This window comes from Dromiciops gliroides, chromosome 1 (assembly GCF_019393635.1).
Source record: "Dromiciops gliroides isolate mDroGli1 chromosome 1, mDroGli1.pri, whole genome shotgun sequence".
Lineage (NCBI taxonomy): Eukaryota > Metazoa > Chordata > Mammalia > Microbiotheria > Microbiotheriidae > Dromiciops > Dromiciops gliroides.
Window position 1 is genome coordinate 185,866,976 of NC_057861.1, and position 15,441 is coordinate 185,882,416.

At 37.0% G+C, this 15,441-nt stretch overlaps 1 long non-coding RNA gene across 2 annotated transcripts in view; it reads left to right on the forward strand.

The window, feature by feature from the left end:
* Nucleotides 1–15,441, forward strand: part of LOC122743770 — a 379,759-nt gene that overhangs the window by 269,477 nt on the left and 94,841 nt on the right. For both annotated transcript variants that reach the window (XR_006355023.1, XR_006355021.1), the window contains exon 4: nucleotides 8,172–8,319. This is a non-coding gene — a long non-coding RNA (uncharacterized LOC122743770). The remainder of the gene's footprint in view (nucleotides 1–8,171; nucleotides 8,320–15,441) is intronic.

Below are 15,441 nucleotides of genomic sequence, written 5' to 3' on the forward strand. Positions count from 1 at the left end.
TATTTCCTTCACATCTTAGCTCAAGGACCACCTTCTCATAAGGGCTTTCCTGATCCAGCTACTAATGCCCTCCCAAATTACCTTAATGTATTATACACACACACACACACACACACACACACACACACATAAATATATATATATATTTATACACATGTGTGTGTATATATATACATACGCATATATTGTTATGTATACATCTATACATATATGTGTATATTTTGCGTGCATTTATACACATGCATATATTTGTATGTTTATGTGTATATGTCTGTCTATATAGATATAGATAGATATAGATATATACGCCACACTCATTTAAATATTCCCCACAATAGAATGAGAACTTCTTGAGAACAGGAACTGTTTCACCTTTGTCTTTATATTCTCAGCGCCTAGCACATGATAAGCTGTCACCAAGTAGATATTGATTGATTTATTAAATTGCAATATCTGAATATATGTGTAATTCTTAAGGGTATACTTAGGAGAACTGATAAATGATAACTGTAGATTTGGACAATTTAGGCACATCACAGATGTGTTATTGATATATTTTTTATATGTTTTCTGTCTTTCTCTACAGTAGTTCTAGAGCACCATCTAGTCTGCACACTCATTTGTTTTGGTTTCCTTTGATCAGTATGGAATATGACTTGGTTGACAATGTTTAAAGATTGTTTAAAACACTTAGTAAAGAAAGCCATCTCATATCCATGTCAGACAAGAAAGACCCGTAGGAATAAGATAGATGTAAGGTGATTCTTCAAGCTCACCTAAAAATTAGTAAAGTCACTTAAAATAGATGTGATTTTTGTTGAGAATTTCTTTTAAAATAAATTTAAATATTTAAATAAAAAGTAAAAATACTATTTCAAGTAACATAACTTTGGGCTTAGAATCAGGGAGACCTATGTTCAAATCCCACCTTGGACACTTACTATGTTACCCTGGGCAATTCACTCAACCTCTCTGGGCCTCAGTTTCCTCATTTGTAGAATGAGGGCATTTGGACTCAGTAGCTTCTAGTGTCTCTGCCAGCTCTAAAACTATGATGCTATAATATTTATGTTCAGTAGTGGCAGTAACTTAATAAGATGATATTCATGCTACTTCTCATAAATATGTTTCTCATTATTATTTTTCTTATATGAATCTGTGATCAGTATAGGTACTCTTTATAACTATATAGATAACAGCTTTTCCATTCCGTCCAAACTATTTGATCCTCATCTATGATCTTCAGTATAACCTTCCATAGAGGATCCACTGAATGCCTTCTTCTGCTTCTTTTAATAATTTGATGACCAGTCCAGCAGTTTATCCATCTACTGACTCACTATATTACTAGCCTATTTCCTTTTTTATTCATATCCATCTATCCATTTATCCATCCACTGTCTCTATCATCTCTCTATCTAATCTATCTACTATCTTAATAGTCTCCATCTTCCATCTCTGTTGTCTCAATAATCTGTCTTCCTAAAGTCATTTCTCATGCAAGTCATCATTAACAATATTGGTATACCTTCCAAAATATTGATTCATTGTCCTTTCAGTCACCTATAGTTTCAATTTTATTAAAATGTAGGGAGTCAGTAATTTCTCCCTGAAAAAATGTTTATTTGGCCTTCAACTTTAAAGTTATAATACATTTGAAACAATTTCTTTCTCCAGGTGATCGAAAAGGCAGAATTTGACGTAGAAATATTTATCGTTCTTTATCAAAACCTGGCAATTTACTTTAGCATTGTTTAAACACCTTAGTTAAAATAGCAACTGATTTGAGTAACTTGGGTTTTTGAATTTTATAGCGAATTACACAAAATATCCTCTAACTTTTAATACATGTTGACGATATACAAATTATGACTAAAGGTAAAAATGAATCAAAACTAAAATCAAAGTCTTCACTTGAATAATGGAAGTAATGCTGTATTCTCAGTGGCTAGGTCATAACAATCCTGGATAGATGTAGATGACTGGTAAGAGAATACTTTTTTGGTGATTTTTGTCCAAGTTTGAAAGATCAGAGGTCTTCCTGAAATTAGATTCAGAATGCTATTGGTTTTTAGAACTAACTCTTGGGTAATAAGGTATCTCAACTAGATAGATTAGGGACTAAGTTATGGAAGGCTTATGGTAACTGTCAGAGAACAAGAACCTACAGCTTGAAAGTGACAGACCCCTAAATTATTGACATATTTTAGCTATTTAAAACTATACTTTTAGAAAAAAAAACACAAGACTTCTCACAGAAGCTCAGAATCTGTCCATTGCCCTCCTATGTATTGCTTTTGTATCATAGACTTAGAACTAGAAGAGGCCTTAGAGCTTATCAAATCCAACCTCTTCATTTCACAAAAGAGATAATGGAGGTATTAGGGTTAGTTGAGCATTTATCTGTCACCATTTTATACTGTTAGTCCATTATTTTTTTTTAAATTCTCACATTTCAATGTCTATATTTCCAGTTCTTTAATTTCTAGATATTTGGGTCATGAGGGCAATTTTAGCTGTAGGTTTTTAGAGAAAGTTCTTAAGTTTATATTATTAGAGAAAAGCAGGTGGGGGAGGGGATATAAGCCTTCCATTCCTTAGATCAATCTTTAATGTCAACAAGAAAAGTACCTATATTGACCAGCCTTTGTTTTGTATTATGTTGCTAGTCCCCAGTAAACATATAAATGACCAGGCTTTGGCAGAGTTGACTTGGAAGCACAAGAGTTTGTTTTTTTTCTTCAGGTTATTTATAGCCTTAGAATGTGTCACCAGACACTTAAACAAAATAAAACAAAACAAAACTCTTTTCTTGATGTTTTTATGCATTTCCATCTCTTCACAATGTCCACACCCAGTAACCCTCTAAAAGAACCTGTCCTTGTAAAGAAAAAAAGCAGAGTTAAACAAAGCAAACTCACATAATATCCATGTCTGACAAGGCAGTTCACACCTACTGTCTATCATCTCTCTGCCAAGAGAAAGGAGGTATGTTTCAACATCAGCCCTCTGAAGTTTGAATTCTTCGTTATCTACCAAGAGGTAGTTTGATGTTTCAAAAAGAAAACTGGACTTTGAGTCAGAAAGGCCTGAATTAAATTCCACCAAGGACAATTACTAGCTGTGTGACCTTGGTCAAATCCTTTAATTTTTCTGGGCCTCAATTTCCAGTAAAATAAAGGGACCGGGTGAGGGTACATGATGACTTTTAAAGTCCCTTCTAGTTTTAAACCTGTGATGATGTCTATGGTTAGGTAGGTGGGTGGGTGGGCGGAGGATTAGTAGAAAACAATTTTACTTTCCTTCGGTTCTGGGTTTAACAAAATGTCAAATAGTATAGTTATTGTTCATATGTACCCTATATCAATTTGCTTACTGTCTTAGGGGGAAGGGGAAAGGTGAGGGAGAAAATTTGGAACTCAAAATTTTTAAAAAAGAATGTTATAAATTGCCTTAGTAGGGGCGGCTAGGTGGCGCAGTGGATAAAGCACCGGCCCTGGATTCAGGAGTTCTTGAGTTCAAATCCAGCCTCAGACACTTGACACTTACTAGCTGTGTGACCTTGGGCAAGTCACTTAACCCCCATTGCCCCGAAAAAAACACAAAAACAAAAACAAAATAAATTGCCTTAGTAATTGGGGAGAACAATATGAAAACAAAAACAAAGCAGTAGTATAACTGAAACTTAAACCAATCAAAATCACTATTCTTGCACACTTTAGAATTTTCCTGCTCCTTCTAAATATCATACTTCATCTGGAGCTCTTCATGGTAGTGAAGTTCATAAGGAAGATGTTCATAAGGAACACCTGATCTCTAAGTACATGTTTTGTTGAAATAAGACCTGCAAATGTCCAGTCTTTGCTAATTCCCCTCCCCCACCCCCAAAACTACCATGTATTTATTTTGTATGTGCCCATATGGAATGTTATGTCACATGATAGAATGTAAATTCCCTTATGATCAAAACAATCTCGTGGTTTTGTCTTGCTATTCCCAGTGCCAAGAACAATGCCTGGTACATAGTATGTGCCTGATGAATGTTTGTTGATCAGTTGTTTGGGAACCTTCATCTTTGCTAAATTTGACTTGTGATTGTGTGTGCATGTGTGTATGTGTGTGAGTGTGTAATTGTTATCCAATAAGTCATGGTCAATTTTGACCATGTATCAAACAGTAAAAAAATGGCTGGGGGGAATGAAGTAAAATGAATCAGAAGGGATGGGGATGGGGAAGAGAATAATATTTGCTGGTGGCTCCTTCAGGAAAAAAAAATTTTAAATTGGGCATCATCACCCTAAAAATTTAGAGTATGTGAGGGTCCTTATGCCTGTGTGTGTATAGGGGCACATGTATAATCCTGGACCTTAGTCTGAATGTAGGATGATAGACAAATAAACCTTAGGGAAGAATAAATAGTGCAACTAAAGAAAATACCATATACAGTAGGTTGAAAGTGACTAGAGCTTCATGGCTGTGATTTATGATGCCTCTGTGGTCCCCATGATGATTTATAAAAGCCTATTTATCTTTTCTATTTGGTCATCTGTGCTCCTTCACATTTGAAGAAACCTTTTCTTCAGAATCTTTAACTCTCTAAAGCTAGGAAATGGCAAGCAAACACAAGCAGGTACCCGTCTTCTTTTCTCCTTTTTAAAATTTTTGGTCTGGGTAAAATATCTAAGATTGTAACTTGCTAATATAAACTACCTTGATGATGACTCTTTGCCATTTGATAACCATTTCTTCAAGATTCCAAAGCTTTGTTTGTTTTTTACCTCAGCAGCATCATTTAGTGTAAGGAGGTAGGGACTCGGGTGGGGGTGTTGAGAGCTCAGTTCTAGTTCTCCAATGGCCACTAAATAGTTTTGTGACCTTAGACAAGTGATTTTCTTCATCAGGGTCTCAGTTTTCTTGTCTGTGAAATGAAAGGGTTTAACTAAATGATATTTTTTGGAGGGGGCAGTGAGGGTTAAGTGACTTGCCCAGGGTCACAATCTAGTGTCAAGTATCTGAGGCCAGATTTGAACTCAGGTCCTCCTGAATCCAGGGCTGGTGCTTTATCCACTGTGCCAGCTAGCTGCCTGGACTAAATGATTTCTAATGGCCTTTCCAATTATAAATTCTATAATAAGAAGAGCTGAATCCTTTTATTATAAGTGGGGGGGGGTGGGGACTAGAAAATTCAATCAAATAGCACCCAAAGTTTTCTCACCTATTCTGTTTTCTACTTTCTAAGTGGGTGGTATTTATTTATTTTGTAGTCCATCCAGGTGGCTCAGTGGATGGAGTGTTAGCCCTGGAGTCAGGAAGACTCATCTTCCTGAGTTCAAATCTGACCTCAGACACTTACTAGCTGTGTGAGTCTGGACAAGTCACTTAACCCTGTTTACCTCAGTTTTCTCATCTGTAAAATAAGCTGGAGAACGAAATGGCAACCCACTCCAATATCTTTGCCAAGAAAATCCCAAATGGGGTCATAGAGAATCAGACATGAATGAAAAAATGACTGATTTCTCCTCTCCTTTTTCCAAGTAATACCTTTCATACTCAATTAATTGATGGTAGCAGGAATGAAATACAAGCGAAGATGCTTGTTTGCGGCATCTTCTTTTAATTTTTCTGAAAGTAACACTCCTTTTTTAAACATCTTACTTTGGGAAATAGTATACACTCTTCTGATGTTCCAATCAACATTACCACACCATTGCTAGTCTTCCATCCATAATACTTCTTTATTCTGGATTCTTCACCTGCCTTTCTCCATAAGGACTGTAGCTCCGGGTTACTTTTCCTTTAAAGAGAACCTAAATTGCTTAATTAGGTGCTATGTATTGTGGTAGTACTGTGCACACACTTAAATCACTTGAAGGTCCTGAAAAGCTCATAACATTCTAGGATATGACAACACAAATTTTGTTGCTGTATAAAATTTTGAAAGAGCTAAGATAAGTTTGAAGGATATTTTATGGTTTTGATTTAGTGTCCTTTCAATTACATTATACAAAATTCAGCAGAATTTTCCATCATCATTAGGAGAATCAATGTTTTTCCTGCAGTAAATCACAAATACCATGAACAACATGAGGTCTATAATTGACAGGTAGCTGCTGATAAATAGTGTTCATTATTTTTCTAGTAGGGCAAACTAGAAAGTTAGTGCCCACCATATTTACTTGGAAAGTATATTCTTAACATTGCAAAATGTACTTAGTTTCCAAATATTAGAACTAAAATTAAGGGGTCTCTCTGTTTCTGAAGGTCTGAAGTGCACAGTTGTGGGTTTATGGCCGTAAGGACCACTAATTTGAAGTCTCATTGCTCTAAATTTGGTAAATGAGGAACTTCGTGAGGCAGTGAGCTTGACAACTTTCTTTCCCCTGTCACAGAGGAAACACTCACATTGATGACGAGATATTGCCCTGATACTGATGACTAGAATGGAGTGACTAAATGCCAGGGCTAACCTTGTTTACCAAAACAAATTGGTTCCCCAAACATGACAGTGAGCTGTAGAAAAGAAACATATCAGACCACTTAAAAAATACAACTGTGGCAGAACTGAAACTTGAAAACAGTATTCATGTTCTGATTCAGGGAAACTAGAGGATGATTCAGAGATATTATGATCAACTCGGTCATTAGTCCAAAAAAAAAATCACTTAAGGAGCACATATGTCATTCTTGACAGGCAAAGAAAAATATCTAAAAAGAAACCCATCTACTCACATTTTATTATTTAATCCTTTTTTTCCTTTCAGTTTATGGGTAAAAATTAAGACTCAAAACCCAAAATCTGTTATATACAGTAGTTGTAGGCTGTGGCAAGATTTTTTCTTGAGAACAAATGTGTGTTTGAATGATCTGTCTTTTCCCAACATATGCTGCTGCACCCTATAAATGACATCCTTCAGAAATCCCTCTCACTGTCTTTCTGAACCATTTTTGTTCTCACCTTCTCCTTAGATATTCCAGCTATTCCTTTCCCTTCTGTTATCCACTTCTATGAAATGTACATTTGCTAAAGAAAATATTCAGGGGTCATAAGGAAGTTATCTTTAGCTTGAAATTGTTTAATATGTTATATTCGTTTAGTAGATTTAGGTGTTTTCTACTCTTGGCGGGGTGTAGAATCAGGACTAGAAATAACATCTACAGTTGACCTGGAAAGAATGAAGAAGATCCAATATCTTTCCCTCATTCCCTTCCCCATGACCCTTTCCTCATCCCTACCTTAAATTAATGCCCCTAGCTTATCTTTTCCCCTCACCTTGAAGGGGAAAATTTCCTGGCATTGATTTAAAAAAAAAACCTATAAGAACAGATTTTTTACTTAAATGATAGTTTATATAACAATAAATTACTAAAACAAAAATTTACACTGATGCCCTGAATTTTATTTATGTAGTATTAAATGGGAAAAGGAACTAGCATTAATAAAGTACCTACTGCATGCCAGGCTCTATGCTAAAGGCTTTACAACTATCTCATTTGATCCTCCCAACAACTCTGTGAGCAGGTATTATTATGACCTCCTATTTTACAATTGAGGAAATTGACCCAAAGTTTAAGTTACTTTCCCAGGGTCACAAGCTGGTAAGTGTCTGGGATTGGATTTGAGTCTTCTTGACTCCAGACCCATTGCTTTATCCTTAAACCATTTAACTAACCATTAGAAGATAGATAGATAGATAGATAGATAGATACATACATACATACATACATACATACATACATACATACATACATACATATGCATGGGTATATGTGTGTGTATTTACTGAGATGGAAACCCTTTTTCAATCCATGCTCATCTCAACACATTCAGCTAACTTTGATTAAGTGCCTACCACGTGCAGAATACTTCTAGGCAAGATATAGTTTGGCTAGGACATAACCCTGATCTCATAAAGTTTCATGATATTCCTTTGTTGTTTTATACCCACGTTCAACAAATGTAGTTGATATGGTTAACTTTTAACACTGGATTGGGGTGATTCTATGATGGTGTGATCTGGTCTAGACTTCAAAGACTATTTCTGCTTTTCTGATAGGGCAGGCCATATTTACTCTGGCTGGTAAGTCACAGATCTATCCCTGCCTGCTGAATATTGTACTTTAAAGCCCTATATAAATGTTAGCTATTACATTTTTTTTCTTTTTCTTCCCAGGAGCTATCGAGGCCAAGTGTGACTGCCAGGAAGGAGCTGGGAGCAGCCAAAGAGGCTGAGCATGTCAGACTTCTCTCCCAGCCCGCCACACACACTTAAAACCTAAAGGAAATAAGCAGGGATCAATGGGAGGAAGGGAGCCAACCAGGTGAGCAACCACATCTGTCTGAAGTCTAAAGGCAACAGGAAAGGATCCCTGGCATTTAGATTTGTTTGGCAAGATTGAGACATGACCTGAGCTTACACTAAATTACCTCACAATGAATTATTTTTACCTTGCACTTTAAATGTCAGGATGACTCCACTGAGCTTTTTGGCTAAAGAAAGAGAGAACACATCAAAGGCTGGTAATTAGTCTGCAGGTGTGGCTAATGGGATTGCAAGTCATTTGTCTCCTTTTAGCAAAGGGTTAATTTCTGGCTTTTTTTCAAACTGGCTTCTGTTGATTTGGTGAAAGAATTAGAGATTTTCCAGAGTTATATGTGTTGTGTGTGTGTGTATGTGTGTGTGTGTGTGTGTGTGCACACGTGTATGTGTGTGGTGTGCATGTGTTTCCTTGGGTGCAGTCAAGGGTAGTATTTCACTGATTTATTCATGGGGAAGACCGGAGGAAAGTCTCACTATACTAGTCACTAGGCTTCATACCATGGCGCCACTGTGCAAATGAACTCCTTCATAATGTGTACTTTTGCTACTTAAGTAAGTAAATTCCCTTGAATAGGCTCCATGACTGCCTTGACTTATAATGAATTCTGATCTGTAGTCAAGTTAGTACTTCAGCAAGTTTCCAGTGTGATATATAGTTTAGCCTTTGCTCTCCCTCCTTACCCAGTTTTTTCAGTTAAATCTTATCACTAAGTGGAGCAAGAATAATTATTGTAATTGTAGCATGAAAGGGTTTTCAAGTCTGAATGGCATTTTAGAAATCTTGGCATAGCTACTACTCCATAAGTGACATAGATTATATAAGAGATGCTGTTTATTCAAAATGGCATCAAATGTGGTCTGAAATATCTTCAAAGACTACTTTCTGAATGAAATGGAGTGAAAGGAAAAGAATTAGTTAAGTATAGAATGCAAATCAATTGTTTTTGCTTTCTAGTATTTTTCCTAGTCTTTCTCGTGTCTTCAGAAGCAATCTGAACCTCAAGATGTCTCAGAAGGCATACTGCTGCCTGGTCGTCAGCTCTTTAAAATTTGCAAGTTTCTAATTTTGGAGCAATTAGTCTTAAAAATTAAAATGGATTAGTTAAAATTATAGAGGTATCCATTCTTGAATTATCATGGTGCCTATGTCTTGAAGACTTATGTTTCCATATCACCCCAAATGCTTAATTTGTTGTTGTTGTTCCAAGAAACACAGGTGATAGGGATTGAAAAAAAGGGACCAAGGGGGCAACTAGGTGGCACAGTGGATAGAGCACCAGTCCTGGATTCAGGAGGACTTGAATTCAAATCCGGCCTCAGACACTTAACATTTACTAGCTGTGTGACCCTGGGCAACTCACTTAACCCTCATTGCCCTGAAAAAAGAGAAAGAAAGAAAAGAAAAAAAAAAGTGACCAGTAATAAGTATCTGGCTCTAATTTGCTAGTTGGTGTTTGCCAATCTGTTGAGGAGAGAGGATGAGAAAAAATGAAAAAATGCCAAAAAAAGATACCATCAGGTTGAGTTAAAAAAAGTTTCCTGTGTATATCAAAAAAAGGGGAAGGAAACATCCGAGGTGAGTTAATGTAGATACAAACCAGAATGAAGAAAAAGCACTATTCTTTTAAACCCTGTTTCCAAAAAGCCTTGTGCATGGGAGGTCAGACATGTTTCTAGATGCAGAAGTGAATCTCCAGAAATGTTCAAACAAAATTTCCCAAGCCCTTGCATGGGATTAGGCTTTATTTTTTTAAATAGTTTAATGGTTCTCATTATTTGTTGCAAAGTTTGTTTCCTTCTCTGTGTCATAATTGTAAAGACAATTGACATGTTGATTCATGGCAAACCCTGAATCACTGTGGCATTACTTGTTATCTCTTACCAGTTTTCTTTCTTCTCCTCCTATTCCTTTCTTTCCTTCTATCCCTTTTGTGTGTGCACATGTATGTTTACCCCTCACCAATTTTTCCTTTTTCTCCTAACTTCCCACCCCTTTCCCCTTCTTTATCTCTTTCTTTCTACACTACCTCAGCTCTTATTTTCTATCCCCTTGCTGTAAAGAGAACATGTCAGGTGCCTTTGTTGGCACAGTCTTGCCTTTTTGGAGCAATGTTACTCAGGGCCTTCTATTTATTATGCCTCAGGCACACACTCTCTTTACTACCATTCCTCTCAGAGGGACAGGGAATGATCTTTGCAGCATAGGAAGGTGAAGTTGTAGCCATGTTATTGTTATAACACAGCCAACTGTATGAAACAGATTGGGCTGAGATTGGAACAGCTGGGGCTGGCACAGTGACTCTTGACTTCTCTCAGAAGAGTTCTGGCACTGCCAAATCATCGCACTTGAAGGGAAAAGACAGGCAGTGAAGGTTAACGGGATAGTGGCTCCTGTAGGCAATTTGGTGTCTGATTTCCCTTTGCAAAATTGTCAATAGTTTGTGTACCTGACAAATTGTGGGCCTATTTTTCTCAAGACCTCTATCCGTGTCTCTCTTACTCTGTTTGTGTTTTTCTGTCTGACTCTCTGTTGCTTTCTTTGTCTCTGTTTCTTTTTCACTTTCTATCTCATTGTATTTATCTCCTCTCTCACTTTCACTCTCTGTCTCTCTCACTGTCTCTTTTGTACCCTCTCTGTCTCTTTCTCTCTCTTTCTTTCTCCATGTCTCTTTTGCACTCTCTCTGCCTCTCACTCATTCTCTGTCTCTTTATCTCTGTGTGTCTCTGTCTCTGTGTCTCCTCTCCCTCCCTCTCTCTTTTTCTTTCATGTTTTTCCTATTACAGATATCATCTGCTCTGTTAGACATTGCTCAGTTACAGGGTTTGAAAGTGTGGAATGAGATGATTTTTAGTGTCATCACACATGGTTGTTTTACTGACATCATCTTCTGATGCCTCATCCCAGCATGGAGGTGAGCCTGGGTTCATTAAAGCTATGCCAGTGGAGCTCAAGTTCTGGCAGGCCCTGACAATCTGGAAGGCCTCTGACTTCAGGCCTACTGACATGCTACATTCAAAGTGCTTGGTTATTAGGGAGGCCACCGGGTGAAGAGTTCTTCAGCTGAAGGTACTCAAAACCATCTACTCAGGTGGAGAAGACCTATAATACTCAATGGGACAGGGCATGCCTACAATAAAGAAGTTATAGATTTTCAAAGCAATGAAATACTTTTTTGAAGATGATCAAAATTATTTATTGCTCAGATTTTTTTCCCAATGTGGGTGGCTCTAATCCGCACTTTAGAAGGGTATTAGAATTTTAGGGCTATAGTAATGCTTTCATATAGATGCCATTAATATGACCATATGTCATCTTTGAATTTGAATTATGGATTCAGAGCCAGAAGGGACCTGAGAGGCCCTCAAATCTGAGCACCTCATTTTACACATGAGGAAACTGAGATCCAGAGGTGTTAAGTACATGGCTGAAGGATTCCGAGATACTAAGTAACAGAGGCGGGATTTTTTTTTTTTTTTTTTTTTTTTAGGCAATGGGGGTTAAGTGACTTGCCCAGAGTCACACAGCTAGTAAGTGTCAAGTGTCTGAGGCCGGATTTGAACTCAGGTACTCCTGAATCCAGGGCCGGTGCTTTAACCACTGCGCCATCTAGCTGCCCCCAGAGGCGGGATTTTAACCCAGGTCCTCTGGCTCCAAAATCAATGTCCTTTGGCCTTTTCATACAATTAGGTTGTGATAATAGCTCATTCAAATATCAACACGAAGGCTCTGAAGTACTTTTCTTAAAAGAACTCTATATGGTAGGTAGTGGACATATCCCTCTTCTGTGTCTCTTCTGGATGATTCATGGTGAATGCACAAGAGAAAGTTAGAAAATTGCTGTGTGAGGTCTGAGTTGGGGCAGGATTATTATCACATGGAAAAGCTTCATGACACAGGTTTAATCTTAGTTGGGCAATAAGGATAAATAAGAATTCAATAAGAATGATGAAGAAGCCATTCTGTACATAGGGAACAAAATGGACCAAGGCACACAGAGAGAAGGTAGGGGTGGGGTAGGGGGGATGAGTATTTCTAATTGGTTGGAACATTGAGCACAAAGAGGCAAATAATATGAGAAGAGTTTAGAAAGGTAGGCTGGAACCAAATTTTATGAGGTCTTAAATAGCGAACTAATCAGTTTTGAATTTACTCAGCTGTCAATAGGGAGCCGTTGAAAGTTTTTATGCAAAAGAGAGGCATTACCAGATTTATATATAAGGAACACGATCGTAGGAGGGTTGTGAAGTAAAGTTTGGGGAGTAGAAGATGAGAAGCTGTTATTCATGCCCCAGTAGGATATATTCCAAATCAAAATGGGTTAAACCTATGGAGTGGAATGAATTAGAATACTTTGTAAAGGAAATGGTAAAAAAATGGAAACACCAATCTAAGTAGTCTTTTTAATTTCTCCCTTAAATGATGTTAAATTTAGATTTCATTGAGCCTGCCTATCAATAATTTGTTCATGCAGATTTATTGAAATTTCAAAGGACATTATTTCCATATTATCTTACTCAAGTGGCATCTTTCCACCCCCTTATGCACAACCTCTGACTTTCATCCAAAGATTGCCAGCTTCCATTGGGCTGCCTTTCCAGATCAGGTTGCTTCTCAGCTTTTACAAATGGAATTATAAAATATCGCTCTTTCCATATATTTTCCTTCATTCTACTTGTGGTTAGACATAAGATTTGTTTGCTTTAGGTATGGAAGTTAAGTAAATCCCATAACCTTTTTTCATTGTGTCAAAGGATAACCATTTTTTTAAAAAGTGGGGTTTAAAAAGTAATATACAATGTAGCTCACCGTTATTAGGACAACGTTAATTTTTTAACTAGGAAACTGTTACTGGGAGACTGTCATGTTTATATCCTCCTTAAATTCTTCTTGGAAGTGGAAAAAGACTCCTTGATAATGTTATGGGCTGAAGACATTTTTGAGGATGAGGGAGTAAGGGAAGAGATATGAAAGGTAAGAAGTGGTTTTAAATGTTGATTATAGAACAGAAAATCAAACCAGATGTTTGTATGTGACCAATTATGTGTTTAAATATTATAATCTTGTCTTGTATTAAATCCATCTTGGATGAATGAATGGCACTGTTAGGGAGGAAGACTCTTCAAGAGAGGAAATGGAATATAAACTAGAGATATTTTTAGAAACTGAGTTGCTCTTGCTTCATATTTTGAAACATATGTCCTTGACCAATACTGGCCTTACCTGTACATAGGTGTGGTATGATTTAAAGGGTGCTAGGAGGGAATCCTTTTTTACTAAAAAGTTTCCTTCCACTAATCTGTGACTGAAGTATTAAGGAATCATTTGAATTGCTGTCTTGCCTTCAGAAGCAAAATATTAAGTACAAATATTTGGAGGAGAAAGAACTTATTAATGTGCCAGGATAAAATACTTTAGGAGACTGCTTTTATTCTAGTACAGAGGATTGGAAAAATCTTGAAAAAGTTGTATTTAAATGAGGACTGGGTGAATACTTCTAGAGTTGGGGTCCATTTTGAGTAAGTTAGAAAGCAGCTTCTGGTTGGCAGCATAGTAGAGTACAACAAGGACATTGGAAATTGGTTCCAAGGCAAGGAGAAGAGGATCACAGTGGGCAGGCATGATGATATGAAAGAAAAATTGGTCTAGTTTATAGTATGACAAAAATCACTTAACCTTATGCTTACATTCAAGTTTAAACAAAAAGAATTGTTAGGTCTTGCTCTCTATGAGAATTTCTCCATACGATGGTCTATGCACTGAGCCACAAGTATTTCATGTAAAGCATACCTTTACCTTATATGTGTACTTATTTTCAAGACAAAGTTTTGTTATTGTTACCTTTAAAGTTTTTGGTGCTTGATATTTCTTTTTTTTCACCATTCTTTTTTTCTTTTCTTTTCTTTTCTTTTTTTTTGGTGGGGCAATGAGGGTTAAGTGACTTGCCCAGGGTCACACAGCTAGTAGGTGTCAAGTGTCTGAGGCTGGATTTGAACTCAGGTCCTCTTGAATCCAGGGCCGGTGCTTTATCCACTGTACCACCTAGCTGCCCCTTCACCATTCTTTTTAACTACAGCCATTATGAGGAACTTTATTAGGAAGTGCTTACATGTCTATATATTAGATACTGATGTAGTAACTACAGATATGAAGATATATGAGACACAGTTCTTGCCCTTGAGGAGGAAATAACTAGTCAGAGGGATAGGATACATGTGAACAAAAGTTTAAGTATAATATCCATAGATTTTGTTTTAAGCACATGATCTAAGGCAAGGTAGGAAAACTTGGTGACTTACTTAAAGCAGGCCTAAAGCTATATGCATTGCATCTTTTACTGAATCAAAATGAGTCTGAAATCATTTTTCACATTGGGTGAGAAGAAAATTTGCCAGGTCAAGAAAAATCAAAGGGATCCAACATTACCTTAAGCCAATGCAATAAATATCATTTGTAATTTTCTATTTGCCTGTGATCAGATCTTTTTGATGTGCCAGTGACAGATGCTTCCTTCTTTGGTTCATTTCTTGGTTTTAAAAGGGTTTTTTTTTTGGTTTTGTTTCATTTTATTTTAAGGTTAGGTACTTTTTCTGAATCTCTATGTGGGTACAGGGTATCTTCATATACATACGTATCTTTGTACCTTCCTATTCCTTATGTGATGTGAGGTGGAAGTACTAGGGCCACAGACTGCTTTGAGCTGAGCCCACTTCCCTTCACCCCTAGAGACTGTGAAGCAGTTAGACCAACATCAATCAAGGAAAAGCCACAGGCTCTACTCCCACCGTTGGAGCAGGTGCATGGGCGTTCATGGCTTACTTACATGATCAGTGCATACCTCCATGTATCAGCAAATGGTATAAGTTATCTTCGTCTAGACAGACCAATGTCCTAACTACATAGTAATAAGAGAAACCAGTTTCATTTTTTTTCTTACTTTGAACAGGTTTAAACTCAGGTCCATTCTATCTGATCAAGTAATCTTGAGCTGGTCTCCTTTTTCTTTGCTTGTTACAAACCATGTTTTATGATCACTATGCAATGGCAGCAGCTAGGGTTACACCTTTCAGATTGTAAACAGGAAAACACTAGCTGGTTTCCTGGGGACAGGGGAGACAAAAGTAA